Consider the following 15,586-nt stretch of genomic DNA (forward strand, 5'->3'; position numbering starts at 1 on the left):
CGCCATGGTTTTCAAGGGATATTAGAAACTTGGTTCGAAAAAAGAGGGATGTCTACAATAGATATAGGCAGCATGGAGTAAAGGAATTGCTCGAGGAATATAAAGAATGTAAAAGGAAACTTAAGAAAGAGATTAGAAAAGCTAAAAGAAGTTACGAGTTTGGTTTGGCAAATAAGGTGGAAGTAAATCCGAAAGGCTTCTACAGTTATATTAAAAGCAAGAGGATAGTGAGGGATAAGATTGGTCCCTTAGAGAATCAGGGTGGTCAGCTATGTGTGGAGCCGAGGGAGATGGGAGAGATTTTGAACGATTTCTTCTCTTCGGTATTCACTAAGGAGAAGGATATTGAATGGTGTAAGGTGTGGGAAACAAGTAAGGAAGTTATGGAACCTATGACAATTAAAGAGGTGGAAGTACTGGCACTTTTAAGAAATTTAAAAGTGGATAAATCTCCGGGTCCTGACCGGATATTCCCCAGGACCTTGAGGGAAGTTTGTGTAGAGATAGCAGGAGCTCTGACGGAGATCTTTCAGATGTCATTAGAAACGGGGATTGTGCCGGAGGATTGGCGTATTGCTCATGTGGTTCCATTGTTTAAAAAGGGTTCTAGAAGTAAGCCTGGCAATTATAGACCTGTCAGTTTGACATCAGTGGTGGGTAAATTAATGGAAAGTATTCTTAGAGATAGTATTTATAATTATCTGGATAGACAGGATCTGATTAGGAGTAGCCAGCATGGATTTGTGCGTGGAAGGTCATGTTTGACAAACCTTATTGAATTTTTTGAAGTAGTTACGAGGAATGTTGACGAGGGTAAGGCAGTGGATGTAGTCTATATGGACTTCAGCAAGGCCTTTGACAAAGTTCCACATGGAAGGTTAGTTAAGAAGGTTCAGTCGTTAGGTATTAATGCTGGAGTAATAAAATGGATTCAACAGTGGCTAGATGGGAGATGCCAGAGAGTAGTGGTGGATAATTGTTTATCGGGATGGAGGCCGGTGACTAGCGGGGTGCCTCAGGGATCTGTTTTGGGCCCAATGTTGTTTGTAATATACATAAATGATCTGGATGATGGGGTGGTAAATTGGATTAGTAAGTATGCTGATGATACTAAGGTAGGAGGTGTTGTGGATAATGAGGTGGGTTTTCAAAGCTTGCAGGGAGATTTATGCCGGTTAGAAGAATGGGCTGAACGTTGGCAGATGGAGTTTAATGCTGAGAAGTGTGAGGTTCTACATTTTGGCAGGAATAATCCAAATAGAACATACAGGGTAAATGGTAGGGCATTGAGGAATGCAGTGGAACAGAGAGATCTAGGAATAACAGTGCATAGTTCCCTGAAGGTGGAGTCTCATGTAGATAGGGTGGTGAAGAAGGCTTTTGGAACGCTGGCCTTTATAAATCAGAGCATTGAGTACAGAAGTTGGGATGTAATGTTAAAATTGTACAAGGCATTGGTAAGGCCAAATTTGGAATATTGTGTACAGTTCTGGTCACCGAATTATAGGAAAGATATCAATAAATTAGAGAGAGTGCAGAGACGATTTACTAGGATGTTACCTGGGTTTCAGCACTTAAGTTACAGAGAAAGGTTGAACAAGTTAGGTCTCTATTCATTGGAGCGTAGAAGGTTGAGGGGGGATTTGATCGAGGTATTTAAAATGTTGAGAGGGATAGATAGAGTTGACGTGAATAGGCTGTTTCCATTGAGAGTAGGGGAGATTCAAACGAGAGGACATGATTTGAGAGTTAGGGGGCAAAAGTTTAAGGGAAACACGAGGAGGTATTTCTTTACTCAGAGAGTGATAGCTGTGTGGAATGAGCTTCCTGTAGAAGTAGTAGAGGCCAGTTCAGTTGTGTCATTTAAGGTAAAATTGGATAGGTATATGGACAGGAAAGGAGTGGAGGGTTATGGGCTGAGTGCGGGTAGGTGGGACTAGGTGAGATTAAGAGTTCGGCACGGACTAGGAGGGCCGGAATGGCCTGTTTCCGTGCTGTGATTGTTATATGGTTATATGGTTATTATATGATAGCCTTGATTATGACGTTGTTCAAATCTGCCTGTGTTTTTCTTACGGTATTCAGTTAGTGAGTGCAAGCTTTAAACTGAAATGCTTCAGCGACCTTCCTGCCTTTCTGTAGCTTTAGCAGTGGGAGTCTGTTCAGAGTTACCGACAACTGAAAGAGTGGTATGAATGAGGGTATCTCGGAGACACAGTAACTATCCCTGTTCTTTTATTTAGGATTCAGCCAAGCTCGCTAACAAAAAAATTCAGACTCTGAGAAGCACTAAGCAACTTGAGATTTACTTGATTAATCCTTCTACAGCAATCAGTTCAAAGCTCAAACTAAATTTATTATCAAAGAACATATTTGTCACTATATACAACCCTGAGATTCATTTTCTTGCAGGCATTCAGAGAAAGTACAAGAAACCAAATAGATTCACTGGAAAACCACACCCAACAAGACAGATAATCAATGTGCAAAGAAACAAATTGCAAATACAAAAAGAAAAAAATAATTAATAAATAAGCAATAAATATTGAGAACTTGAGATGAAGAGTCCTTGACAGTGAGTCCACAGGTTGTAGAAACAGCTCAGTGTTGTGAAGAGCAAAGTTGAATGAAGTTAACCTCTTTGGTTCCAGAGCCCTATGATTGAAGTGTAATAAGGTCCTGAGGCCTCTGTACCTCCTTCCTGAGGCAGCAGCAAGAAGAGAGCATGGCCTGGTTGGTGGGGGTCCTTGATGATGGATGGTGCTTTCGTGCGACTGCACTCCAGGTAGATGTGCTCAATGGTGGGAGGGATTTACCCAGGCAAGACTTGTCTGGCAGCAGTCTCCTGTGAAATAATTCAGAAGATGTAGAGCTCGGGTGGTTGATGGTAGGATTGAGTTGTTCTCTTATCTGGGCAATTTACTTGCAAGTGTTTCATCATCATGCGAGGAGACATCATCAGTTGTTTGTCCTCCAAATGCTTGGCCTTTATATACTTCTCAATCAGCTGATTGGACGTCATTTCGTAAACTCAAATGTGATTTTGGGAGGAAAGTTTGTCACTGATTGGCTGTACGGCAAACTTTGTGCATTGTAGTCAGGAACTTTGCTTGCATTGGCTCATAAATAGGAGCAAGGTTTATGTGTTTGTTTACAGAATTGTTCATGGAAAACCACACCTCTAGAAATTCTCTTGCATGCCGTCTGTTTGCTGGCACCATGGCTTTCACTAATGCTCAGTGTATTTAGTGTCCCTCTCGATTTTTATGGGAGAGTTGCTCATACTGCTTTACAGCCAGTTGATGTTCATGGATCTTGGTGGATAGCTTTCTCCAAGTTAGGTCAATGAAATATTTGCTGCAATCTTGCTTTGGATTGTGTAGACCACTCTGGTCTTGTCTAAAAGCCTGGTTCATTAGTTTGGTCTGCAAAGCATTCTTCTCAACGTTGCTGTAACACCTGTGTAGTGCTGGTCTTATCTCGTGTGACTGATCGCCACATGCTTTCTGAGAAAATCAAATTACCTGGTACTACACTAGGTGCTAGTAGGCCATAAGAAGCTCTAGGTATTGGAAGGAGCAATGAATTGAAAACACACACTTCTGGAGTTAAGATTTCTTTATAAAAAAAACAATATATACAAGATATTTACATCAGTAAGAGCAATTTAGTGATGGTAACAGCTCCAAGAACATAGAACTTTGGTCACACAAAGCCAAGAGCAACATTGAGCAGAGTACCAATGTGGTCTACAAAATGCAATGCAGGACTGCAGCAAGTGTTCTGTCGGCCAGACTGAGAGAAAACACAAAAATCCATGAACATCAGCTGGCTTTAAGCCAATGCAAAGTTCTGACCACAATGCACAAAGGTCTCCACACAGCCAATTAGCGACGAGATTTCCTCTCCACATCACAATTGAGCTTCCGTAATGATGTCCAATCAGCTGATTGATCAGTATATAAAGGCCAAGCATTCGGAGGACACACCACAGTGCACTGATGACATCTCCTAATGTGGTGATGAAGCATTTGCAAATAAATTGCTAAGATTGGATAACAACTGAACACAACGGGTCTCCCATGAGTTGCAAAGTCATTTGCAGACCACCCTGACAATAGGGCTGCATTTATTTATTTATTTACTTACTTATTTAGAGGTACAGTGCAGAACAGGCCCTTCCAGCCCAACGAGCCACATCATTCAGCTACCCTAGCCCAATCTACAGGAAAATTTACAATAACCAACTAAACTGCTAACCAGTATGTGTCACGGTACACACTGGCTATGGCTGAACCAGGGTGCTGGGGAACGGCAAACTCTGTCACGGTGAACCCTGGATCTAGGTGCAGAGGAATGGCAGATTTCCATGAAGAGATGGAAACAGGCAGTTATACAGAGGAATACCAGCAGAGCACCAGAGGCACAACTAAGCAGCACTACAAAGCAAATACTTATACAAGAACTCTACCATGAGCGCCAAGCAAGAGTCCACTTTAAATAATCATAGAATGCAGAACCAGTCACAATTAACTTGACAAGATTAAACAGAGAGTATAAGGGTTTAATAACTCTAATTAAGACAACAATTATTAAATACATGTGCTCGAGAAACTCAACTCTCTACAGCAAGCCACAGAAGCCCACAAAGCTCATGACAGTATGTCTTTGTTATGTGGCAGGAAACAGGAGCACCCTGAAGAAACCGACTCATTTACAGGGAAGATGTACAAACTCCACACAGATGCCATCAGAACTGAACTCTGAATTCTGGTGCCCCAAGTTGTAATGGCTCCTTTGACGCCACTCCTCCTTCCCTTTCACCTATGGTTCATTCTCCCCTCTTAACAGATTCCTCCATCTTCAGCACTTTAACTCCTCCATCAGTCACCTCCCAGCTTCTTACTTTCTCCCTCCTCCCCCACCCACCACCTTCCACCTCTCCGGGCTTCACTTATCACCTGCAAGCTTGTACTCTTTCCCTTCTTTATTCTGGCATCTTCCCCTTTCTTTCCAATCCTGATGAAGGGTTTCGGCCTGAAATGTTGATTTCTTGTACCCTTCCATAGATGCTGTCTAACCTGCTGAGTTCCTCCAGCATGTTGTGTATGTTGCTGTGGATTTCCAGTGCCTGCAGGATCTCTTGTGTTATGGGGTGAATTTTCTGCTGTGCTGCTTGGAATCTTACCTTTTTTGAGCTTGTTGACACAAACCTGCTTCCCTGTAAAATCCCAGATGTTTTCAGTTCAATGCAATGTTTGCTACTCGAGTTGTTGCTTGTCCAACCTCCTTCCAACGTCAGTGGAAACAAAGCATGCTTGGGATGCTCAGGAGCTGTGGCAGCTTCTGTGGAAAGAGAAACAATCAAAAGTGAGAAAATAACTCTTTAATGTTGTGGAGAGGGAAAGGATGGAGAGCACAAGTGAACTGGCTAATGCGGAGTGGAGAGTACAGTTACCTCAGTGAAACCATGGTCTTCTGTGCTAATTAAGGGAGAGGAGTAAATGCTTATTGATTGTAACTGAGTGTAAAGAGAGGAAGATGAATTGGACCAGCAGCAGTGAGAAAAGAAACCTGCTGGAACTCCAACAGTTCTAGTTTTACTACTCACATGAGTTTTAATAGCTGCTGTACCTAACTGTTATCTCTAGTGTCTTTTGATCTTGGAGCTGTAGCGAATACAATTGAAACCCATTGAAGGAAATGTATACATAAAACACTCTGCGGTATTTACCTGAGGCTGCACAGTGTCCTATTGACAATGGTGAAGCTTTGAAGTAGTCACAGTTGAAATACAGGAAGATGGTGACAGTATGTTTTTATGGTCTGCCAATGTTCAAGGCCAACTACCTACATACAGTACTGTGCATGTCTTAGGGGTGTGTGTGTGAGGGTGGGGCACCACGGGACAGGTGGCAGAGGAGTACTGGGGTAGGGGGTAGTGCAGGTGCAGTCATAACCTGCCCTGAGACACCATGAAAGTTAATTTGATTCCAAACAATTGGTTTATTGATCATTACAAAATGTTTCTCAGGTGCTTCCCACTCCCTCCTCTCTCCCTTCCCCCTTTTCCAACCAGGATTCCCCTCTCCCTGCCCCCTACTCACTCTCAGTCCACAACAGAAACCAACTTATATCAGAATCAGGTTTATCATAACCCAATATGTCATGAAATTTGTTGTTTTTTGCAACAGCAGTACAACACAATACATAAAATTACCACAGAACTGTGTAAAAGTATTAGGCACCCTAGCACAATACTGTAGATATTGAATGAATGGATGTATGTTTAACAGTTGTTAAAATAGTGCCAGTGTTAGCTCTAAGATGTTCTTCACCATGTTAGGGTCTGTGCTTTCAAATCTTCTCTGTGAGGTAATTATACAATTTTAAGTGGATTACTCAATTTAACTACACACAAAGGTTAATCCAGAAATGTGCCTCAGTGCAGCAACTTGCTGACAAGCTGAGAGAACATCACAAACTGAAAGAATTATTATTAAAAGGCTGTCGGCCCTGAGTTGTACTCAAGCCCTGAAGCATTCTGCTAGAGTTTCATTGGCTTTTTGGCAAACATGTGCAAGTGGCAGATGTTTCCAAATTTGACGCCAAATTTGAAGAAATGAGAAAGGATCTAAAAAGCGTAGATTGGGACAGGTTGTTCTCTGGCAAGGATGTCATTGGTAAGTGGGAGGCCTTCAAAGGAGAAATTTTGAGAGTGCAGAGTTTGTACGTTCCTGTCAGGGTTAAAGGCAAAGTGAATAAGAATAAGGAACCTTGGTTCTCGAGGGATATTGGAACTCTGATAAAAAAGAAGAGAGAGATGTATAACATTGTATAGGCAACAGGGAGGAAATAAGATGAGTATAAAAAGGGTAAGAAAATACCTAAGAAAGAAATCAGGAGGGCTAAAAGAAATCATGAGGTTGCTTTGGCAGTCAGGGTGAAGGATAATCCTAAGAGCTTCTACAGGTATGTTAAGAGCAAAAGGATAGTAAGGGATAAAATTGGTCCTCTTGAAGATCAGAGTGGTCGGCTATGTATGGAACCAAAAGAAATGGGAGAGATATTAAATTTTTTTTTTGCATCTGTATTTACTAAGGAAACTGGAATGGAGTCTATGGAAACAAGGCAAACAAGTAGGGAGGTCATGGAACTTATACAGATTAAAGAGGAGGAGGTGCTTGCTGTCTTGAGGCAAATCAGAGTAGATAAATCCCCAGGACCTGACAGGGTATTCCCTCGGACCTTGAAGGAGACTAGTGTTGAAATTGCAGGGGCCCTGGCAGAAATATTTAAAATGTCGATATCCACGGGTCAGGTGCCAGAGGATTGGAGGATAGTTCATGTAGTTCTGTTGTTTAAAAAAGGCTCAAAAAGTAAGCCGGGAAATTATAGGCTGGTAAGTTTGACATCGGTAGTAGGTAAATTATTGGAAGGAATACTAAGAGATAGGATCTACAAGTATTTGAATAGACAGGGACTTATCAGAATCAGAATCAGACTTTAATCGCCAAGTACCTATGCACATACAAGGAATTTACTTCCGGCAGATGTTGTCTCTCTGCTCATAACAATAATAATGATAAATATAAATGAAAATATAGATTATACATACAGGTAGTGCAATCCAAGTAATAGTTAGCCGACAGTTAACCGGCAGTTAACTGTTCAGCAAAGTGACCGCAGTAGGGAAAAAACTTCTCCAGTGCCTATTAGTCTTAGTCTGGAGGGATCTGAAGCGGAGAGCGCCCTCTTCTTTGTGGTGGCGTGTTGGGGAGGAAGCATTAAGAAGAGGGACGCCTCACGTCTTAATAAGCTGGTAAGGAAGGCGGGCTCTGTCGTGGGCAAAGTACTGGAGAGTTTAACATCGGTAGCTGAGCGAAGGGCGCTGAGTAGGCTATGGTCAATTATGGATAACTCTGAACATCCTCTACATAGCACCATCCAGAGACAGAGAAGCAGTTTCAGCGACAGGTTACTATCGATGCAATGCTCCTCAGACAGGATGAAGAGGTCAATACTCCCCAATGCCATTAGGCTTTACAATTCTACCGCCAGGACTTAAGAACTTTTTAAAGCTATTATTAATGCTTTTTGAGATGGTGATTTAGATGCATATCATATTTTTTTTTACTGAGTTAAGTATTGTATGTAATTAGCTTTGCTACAACAAGTGTATGGGACATTGGAAAAAAGTTGAATTTCCCCATGGGGATGAATAAAGTATCTATCTATCTATCTATCTATCTATCTATCTATCTACCAGACGGAAGCAAATCATTAGAAAAAGTCAGCATGGCTTTGTGCATGGTAGGTCGTGTTTAACCAATCTATTAGAGTTTTTCGAGGAAGTTACCAGGAAAGTGGATGAAGGGATGAAGGGAAGTGGATGTTGTATACATGGACTTCAGTAAGGCCTTTGACAAGGTCCTGCATGGGAGGTTAGCTAGGAAGATTCAGTCGCTAGGTATACATGGAGAGGTAGTAAATTGGATTAGATATTGGCTCAATGGAAGAAGCCAGAGAGTGGTAGTGGAGGATTGCTACTCTGAGTGGAGGCCTGTGACTAGTGGTGTGCCATAGGGATCAGTGCTGAGTCCATTGGTATTTGTCATCTATATCAATGATCTGGATGATAATGTGGCAATTGGATCAGCAAATTTGCTGATGATACGAAGATTGGAGGTGTAGTGGACAGTGAGGAAGGTTTTCAAAGCTTGCAGAGGGATTTGGATAAGCTGGAAAAATGGCAGATGGATTTTAATACAGACAAGTGTGAGGTATTGCACTTTGGAAGGACAAACCAAGGTAGAACATACATGGTAAATGGTAGGACACTGAGGAATGCAGTAGAACAGAGGGATCTGGGAGTACAGATACATAATTCCCTAAAAGTGGCGTCACAGCTAGATAGAGTAGTAAAGAGAGCTTTTGGTACATTGGCCTTTTATAAATCAAAGTATTGAGTATAGGAGTTGGAATGTAATGGTGAGGTTGTATAAGACATTGGTGAGATCAAATTTGGAATACTGTGTGCAGTTTTGGTCACCAAATTACAGGAAGGATATTAATAAGGTTGAAAGGGTGCAGAGAAGGTTTACAAGGATGTTGCCGGGACTTGAGAAACTGAGTTACAGAGAAAGGTTGAATAGGTTAGGACTTTATGCCCTGGAGCGTAGGAGAATGAGGAGCGATTTGATAGAGGTATATAAAATTATGATGGGTATAGATAGAGTGAATGCAAGCAGGCTTTTTCCACTCAGGCTAGGGGAGAAAGAAACCAGAGGTCATGGGTGAAGGGGAAAAAGTTTAAAGGGAACATGGGGGGGGGCTTCTTCACACAGAGAGTAGTGGGAGTGTGGAATGAGGTGCAGGTCAGTGGGACTAGGCAGAAAAATGGTTTGGCACAGCCAAGAAGGGCCAAAAGGCCTGTTTCTGTGCTGTAATGTTCTATGGTTCTATGTTGAAACCAGTGGAAAAACACATTTTTCAGACTGTAATCTGAACCAAAATGCATTAATACAGCGTTTAGATACAGAACAATGCTATTTGCTAAATTCCTACACAACTGAGGAAATTATGAGCTTGATTTATATTTACATTTATATATTACCTGTTTTATTTTAAATTTCAATCAAGGTGCTAAATTAAGTGTGCCAGACTCTGTCCCTCTGTCTGTCTCTCACACTCTCACTCTCACGCTCATGATCACACTCTTGTACACGCCAGACACTACTATACACCTGCTTGTTAATAGAAGATAGGACTTACTCCACAGTGCAGGCCCTTTGGTCCACAGTGTTGTGCTGCTCTGAGATCAACTTAGCCCTTCCTTCTTGCATGGCCCTCCATTTTTCTATCATCCATGTACCTATCTAAGAGTTTCTTAAATGTCCCTAATGTGTCTGTCTCTACCACTGCCCATGATAGGGCATGCTGTGCACCCACTACTTTCTTTGTAAAGAGCTTACCTTTAACATCCCTCTGTACACTCCTCTTTCTCCAGTGCAGTCTAAACTGTTGCTCTGACTGGTACTGCTTACACTGGCACCTCACGAAGGGCACAGGATGTGCTCACAAGAAGGAGAGCACAGATTGAATCCAAACTAGGAGGTATCATTGTTGCACTTCACAGAAAAATACATCAGTGACGTCGCTGCTGGTGCTCAGCCTGGCTCCAATCCAGCTATGTTCCTCCTGTGCTTCTATAAGTAGCTGCTGCCTGTGAGGGCTGTGGCCACTCAACACTGAGATGCTGGGGCTCAGGGCCAGCACAGTGGTTGTAGGACATTGCTGGGACTGACCCAAGTGTGGAAATACTGCTTAAAACCTACTAACCCTGTCAAAATATTCATTACTACAATTCTAATTCAGGATCAACAATGTCTCTCCAACAAAACATGGAGAAGACATGGTTCAGGCATTTGCCTACCTTTGTTGTTAAGGCAGCTCCCAAAATTAGAAAGTATCTCCTCTCTCTTTTTAACACTGGCTGTGGTCTCTCTTACAGCAAACCTCCTGAGATTGTCTGAACCCTGAAAATCAATTTCACTATGTTCATTTTGAATTCCACTAATCAAATTCTTTATCCAACAGTGAATAACAAGAAAAAAACTGGTTGGGCTGGGGTCACTGGTTCATAATGGAGATTATGCAATAATGAAGACAACCAGTTCTATTCCACAAGAGTGAACTCAAGGTCCTGAAGTAGTAAACTATGACTTGTACAACACCCTATGGCACATTCAACATACTAAGTAAAGTAACGGACTCTAGAATAGGACAGAAGACAAAAGTGACCTCACCAAGCTACTAAAACTGCCAAATTTGCACTGACCTTCACCATGCCAATCTTTCTATCTGATAAGGCACCAACTTTACAGTTTGGCACACATGATAAGAATGCCCAAAGGAGAAGCTATTCAATGTCTGAATTTGGAGCTGCATTCTAGCATTGTTATTGTGAAAATTCTTTACAGAGACCACCCTGTAACCCTGCTGCTGGGAGCACTTCATTAGAGCCCTGGAGTCTCTCTTTGGTTCCCATGCACCATGAACCTGCCTCCAGTTGGCACTATTCATAGCCTAAGATGCCTCAGATTGCCTAATCGGAGCACTTTTCTACCAATGCACCCCCCCCCCCCCAACCATCCCAACCATAATTTCAGCGCCCATTCATTCACAACTAATTCAAAGCAGATTGTTTGTGTTGTCCTGATTTAATCTAAGATCGCATCTACTGTGCTATATGTTGAAAACAGCAAGAAATTGCAATATATCAGCACAGAGATTTGTACTGAAACAGACAACAATTAAGATGTTTTAATGCCAAGAAAGAGCAATTTCTAGTCCCTTTGATGACCCTAGCATTTAAGGAAAACCTACACTACATTTGGGAACAATGTGTGGATTTTAAAAGTTAAGTTATTTATGATTGTAGACCAATCATTCCATCATGCCTGCACTAGTCCCATCATCCCAATTATTCCACTTCCCTTTTGCTTCCTAGACCCCTGTAATTTGCTTCTCTTTCTTATATTACCATGTGAAACTTATTAGGGTACCGCTTGTAGTATTCTTTCAGGCAGAGAATTCCAAGTCATATTGTGTTAAGAAAATAAACATTTGTCAAATTTGTATTCCATTTGCTGATGAACTACCTACCATTTTCTCCTCATTCACTAATAACAGCTTAATGTACTTTCTTTGTAGGGAAATAAAGAGCTATCACCAAATAGAGTAAACGACATTGGCATCATGTCCAAGATTTTGAAATTGTGCACAAAATATTCTAGCTGAGACCCAGCAGTGAGTTATAAAGACTCAGACTTATTAGCTTGTTTTACTCTACTTTAGAAGTAAGGATCTCAAATGATTTTATTAATTTGCAACATCCCGCCAACAGCTTTTGCTTCCAAACTTGAAGTCCCCTCTTCTGCATCATCTTTAAAATCTAACATTTGGGCTATTATGTTCCTCCTACATTTATCTCAGAAAGCATAACTTCACATATAATATGTTGAATTTCATCTGCCTCCGCTTCACACCTCAGAAGAGTATTTCTATCCTACTATCATCTGCATTCTTAATACTTTACTGAGCACATTAAATGTAGTCCTTGAAATAATGTCCTGTAGACTTGTGGCTCTTTAATAAATAAGTGTTTCTAACATTAATAGATACAGTTAATCCTTCGCAATGATTGCATAAAAACAATAAACTAAAATAATGGCATGTTGATCAGATTGGACAGCTCTGGGTCAGATTCCCTTGACTTCCAGTCGTGCACTTATGGAAAGGATGAAGGAATGAAAAATGATCAATTCAATCTCCATTTAAAAAGAGACAATTTTACACAGCTGCAACTTGTACACTTCTCTATAACTTAGGAAAGACATTTATACATACTTACTTTAAACCTACTTGCTGGTCCTATTCCTTTTGATCTTTGCTGCAAGGTTCAAGTGTCTTATTCTTCCTCTCAGTGTTCCACCCTAAACTAGTTGGAAGGTCACAATGAACAAAATGGTCTTTGTGTTTTAGAGATGACTTACTGCAGACACAGAATGCACTTGACAATAGATGGCACCAAATGAGAGCTTCATCTCAGATACTCACCCTTCTTTCATAGTCTGGGAATGAACAAAGCTTCCAGGCATTATGCAAATATCTAATAAGCCATTCATCTGGCAGCAACTTAAAACATACAAGCATGCAGATATGGTCAAGAAGTGCAGTTGTTATTCAGACCAAACATCAGAATGGGGAAGAAATGTGATGTAAGTGCCTTTAACAGTGGAATGATTGTTGATGCCAGATGGGGTGGTTTGAATATATCAGAAACTGCTGATCTTTCGGACACAACAGCCTCTGGAGTTTAAAAGAATGGTGCGACAAACAAAAAGGAAAACATCCAGTGAGTGATATTTCTGTGGGCAAAAAGTCCCTGGTTAATGAGAGAGGTTAGAGGAAAATTGCTAGACTGGTTCAAGCTGACAGGAAGGCAACAGTAACTCAAAACACACACACACGTTAAAACAGTGGTGTGCAGAAGAGCATCTCTGAATGCACAACACTTCGAACCTTGAAGTGGATGGTGTACAGCAGCAGAAGACCAGGAACATGCACTCATGGTAAGGAGGTATTTACTTGAATTTCAAGGGTTAAATATGAGCAACAACCTCCTAAAGTGCTGCAGTTTATAAATCAGTAGAAATAGTCAAATCAGAAGTTAACACTAACAAACAAAATAATTCGGCTAAACACCAGGAGATAAGGGAGTGTGAATGACAGGGGAAATGGACCAAAATAATGTCAGTGAAAGTACAAAGAAAGGACACAGGAGAGACCGACACTGCTCAAGCCTACATGCGTTTTATTTTTGTTTCTGTTTGACTTAAGTGCTTCTTTTTATATCTGGTGGCATCTGCAGATCTCTATAGGAATGCTGGGCTCAGTTTGAAGATGGCAAAATTGTGATGAAAGGTCAGCAACCAACCTGAAAACATTGACTGTTATTCTTTTTCCACAAAGAAATATTCTGGGCGTAATGGTACCTTAGTAGTTAGCATGATGCTATTACAGCTCGGGGTGTCAGAGTTCAGAGTTTGGAGTTCAATCCCACCATTGTCTGTACCCAGTTTGTTCTCCATATGCTTCCATTTCCTCCCACAGTCCAAAGATGTTCTGGCTAATAGGTCATTGTAAATTGTTCCAGTAGAGTTAAGTTGGGAGTTTCTGGTGGCATGGTTTGAAGAGCCGGCAGGTCCTGTTCCATACTGTATCTCAATAAATTAAAAAATAATAAAATCCTCATCTCTTGAGTAGTTCCAGGATTTTTGGTTTCTTTCAGATTTCAAGCATTGCAGAAATTTTGATTTATGTAAGGTAAATTTAGTCTTACATTTTTTTTGAACTGTTGTTAATATTCTTCTTTCAACTTTGAAAACAGTGGCTAACATAAGAAAACTTGAATTCAATCTTTTTAGCAGAGTAGATCTGTGAATAATCTTATTTAAAAATGCAAAATAAAAGTAAAAGGTGTTTTGAATACTCAGCAGATCAGGCTGCATCCATAAAGGCACAACTAGAATCAAAGTTATAGTTAAATTGGTAAATTTGTTTATTATTGTCGTATATACCAAGGTACACTGAAAAACATGTCTTGTATACGATCCGTAATGGTCATTCATTACAACTCTGCTTTGAGATAAGTAGAAGGCAAAACAACGATGGAGTACAGAATAAAGTTTTACATAACAGAGAAAGTGCAGTGCAGGTAGACTGTAAGGCACATTATCACAACAAGGCAGATTGTGACATCAAGAGTCCATCTTATTTTACTGGGGAGCTATTCAATATTCTTGTAACAGCAGGATAGTAATTGTCCTTGAGTCTGGTGGTATGTGCTTTCCTTGTGGACATGTTGAGAAAATTGCAAGGCATTAACGGGGCAACATGCTAGATCCAAATGTGTTTTTAATCACTGATACAAGAGCTAAACCATGAGAGTTAACTGAAATGGGTTAAACAGAGAAGCAAAACGATAGGCTGGTAGAGTCATTCATGCTAGAAGCCAAAATAACAGAAATTACAGAAGTAGACAGAACACTCTGTACATAGGTCCTTTGGCCCACATTGTTATGGCCAACATTTTAAGCTACTATAAAATCAATCTAACATTTCACTGTGACATAACCCTCCACTTTACTATCGTTCATGTGCAAATGTAAGAGTTTCTTCAATGCCCCTTCTCCCACCACCCCGGCACACCATGTACTTAACACACTCTGAATAAATAACTTACCTCAATACTTTCCTCCAATCACCTTAAGGTTATGCCTCCTGTTGCTACCCACTTAAAGGAGGACTCATCCGGGATTTGAACCCGGGACCTTTCACACCCAAAGCAAGAACATACCATTAGACCAATGAGCCATTGTCAATATGGCTTGATACCTGCTATAAGTCCTCACATAACCATTGGAATATGTAACCATAAATGCTGCCAATCCCGAATACAAACAAAAATGCTGGAAATGATCATATATGAAATTGTTGAATTCACTGTTATGGCAAGGAGTTTACTTCACTGATAAAGAACATTAGCTCACAGGCAATTCAGAGCTTGTTTATTTTTAGGCTAGAGCAGCACTTGGGTTTTTGTCAATTCCACTGCTTCTATCCAAAATTGTGGCTCATGGTGAAACACCCCTACTTCTCCCTGAGGGGTTTTGACATTGCAGGAGAATACACAGGCTGGACTGCTTTAAGGTTTGAAGAAAATGTGTGGAGGCATACATGTGTGAATGTATGAATAATGGATGAACAGGGACCAATTGGTTCACCAAGCCTGTCAGGAGCAGAGAGATATGAATGCAAAAGTGAGAAGTTTGCAGATTTAAAGGCTCTGTCAAAGACAAATAGTTACAGAAGAAAAGAATCTGATTGTGACAGTATCTGTTGAACATATATATCAGTGGAAAACTGATTGTTTCCTTTTGAATTTGACTTCTTTTTAACTAAAAATGATAAATGCAAAATTTCAGTCAGCAGTTTTCCACTGAACTCAATGGCCACACAA

General features: G+C 40.7%; 1 protein-coding gene and 1 long non-coding RNA gene across 3 annotated transcripts in view; one reads left to right on the plus strand and one right to left on the minus strand.

Moving 5' to 3' along the window:
* cpne9 (copine family member IX) overlaps nt 1–15,586 on the plus strand; it is a 627,771-nt gene that overhangs the window by 300,679 nt on the left and 311,506 nt on the right. The window lies entirely within an intron of this gene.
* Nucleotides 2,739–10,087, minus strand: LOC140742067 (uncharacterized). The gene is made up of 3 exons (XR_012102201.1): nt 9,975–10,087; nt 5,189–5,346; nt 2,739–2,845 (listed from the first exon to the last, which is right to left on the minus strand). It is a non-coding gene; the product is annotated as an uncharacterized lncRNA (long non-coding RNA).

Source organism: Hemitrygon akajei, chromosome 19, assembly GCF_048418815.1.
Source record: "Hemitrygon akajei chromosome 19, sHemAka1.3, whole genome shotgun sequence".
In the NCBI taxonomy this organism is placed as follows: domain Eukaryota; kingdom Metazoa; phylum Chordata; class Chondrichthyes; order Myliobatiformes; family Dasyatidae; genus Hemitrygon; species Hemitrygon akajei.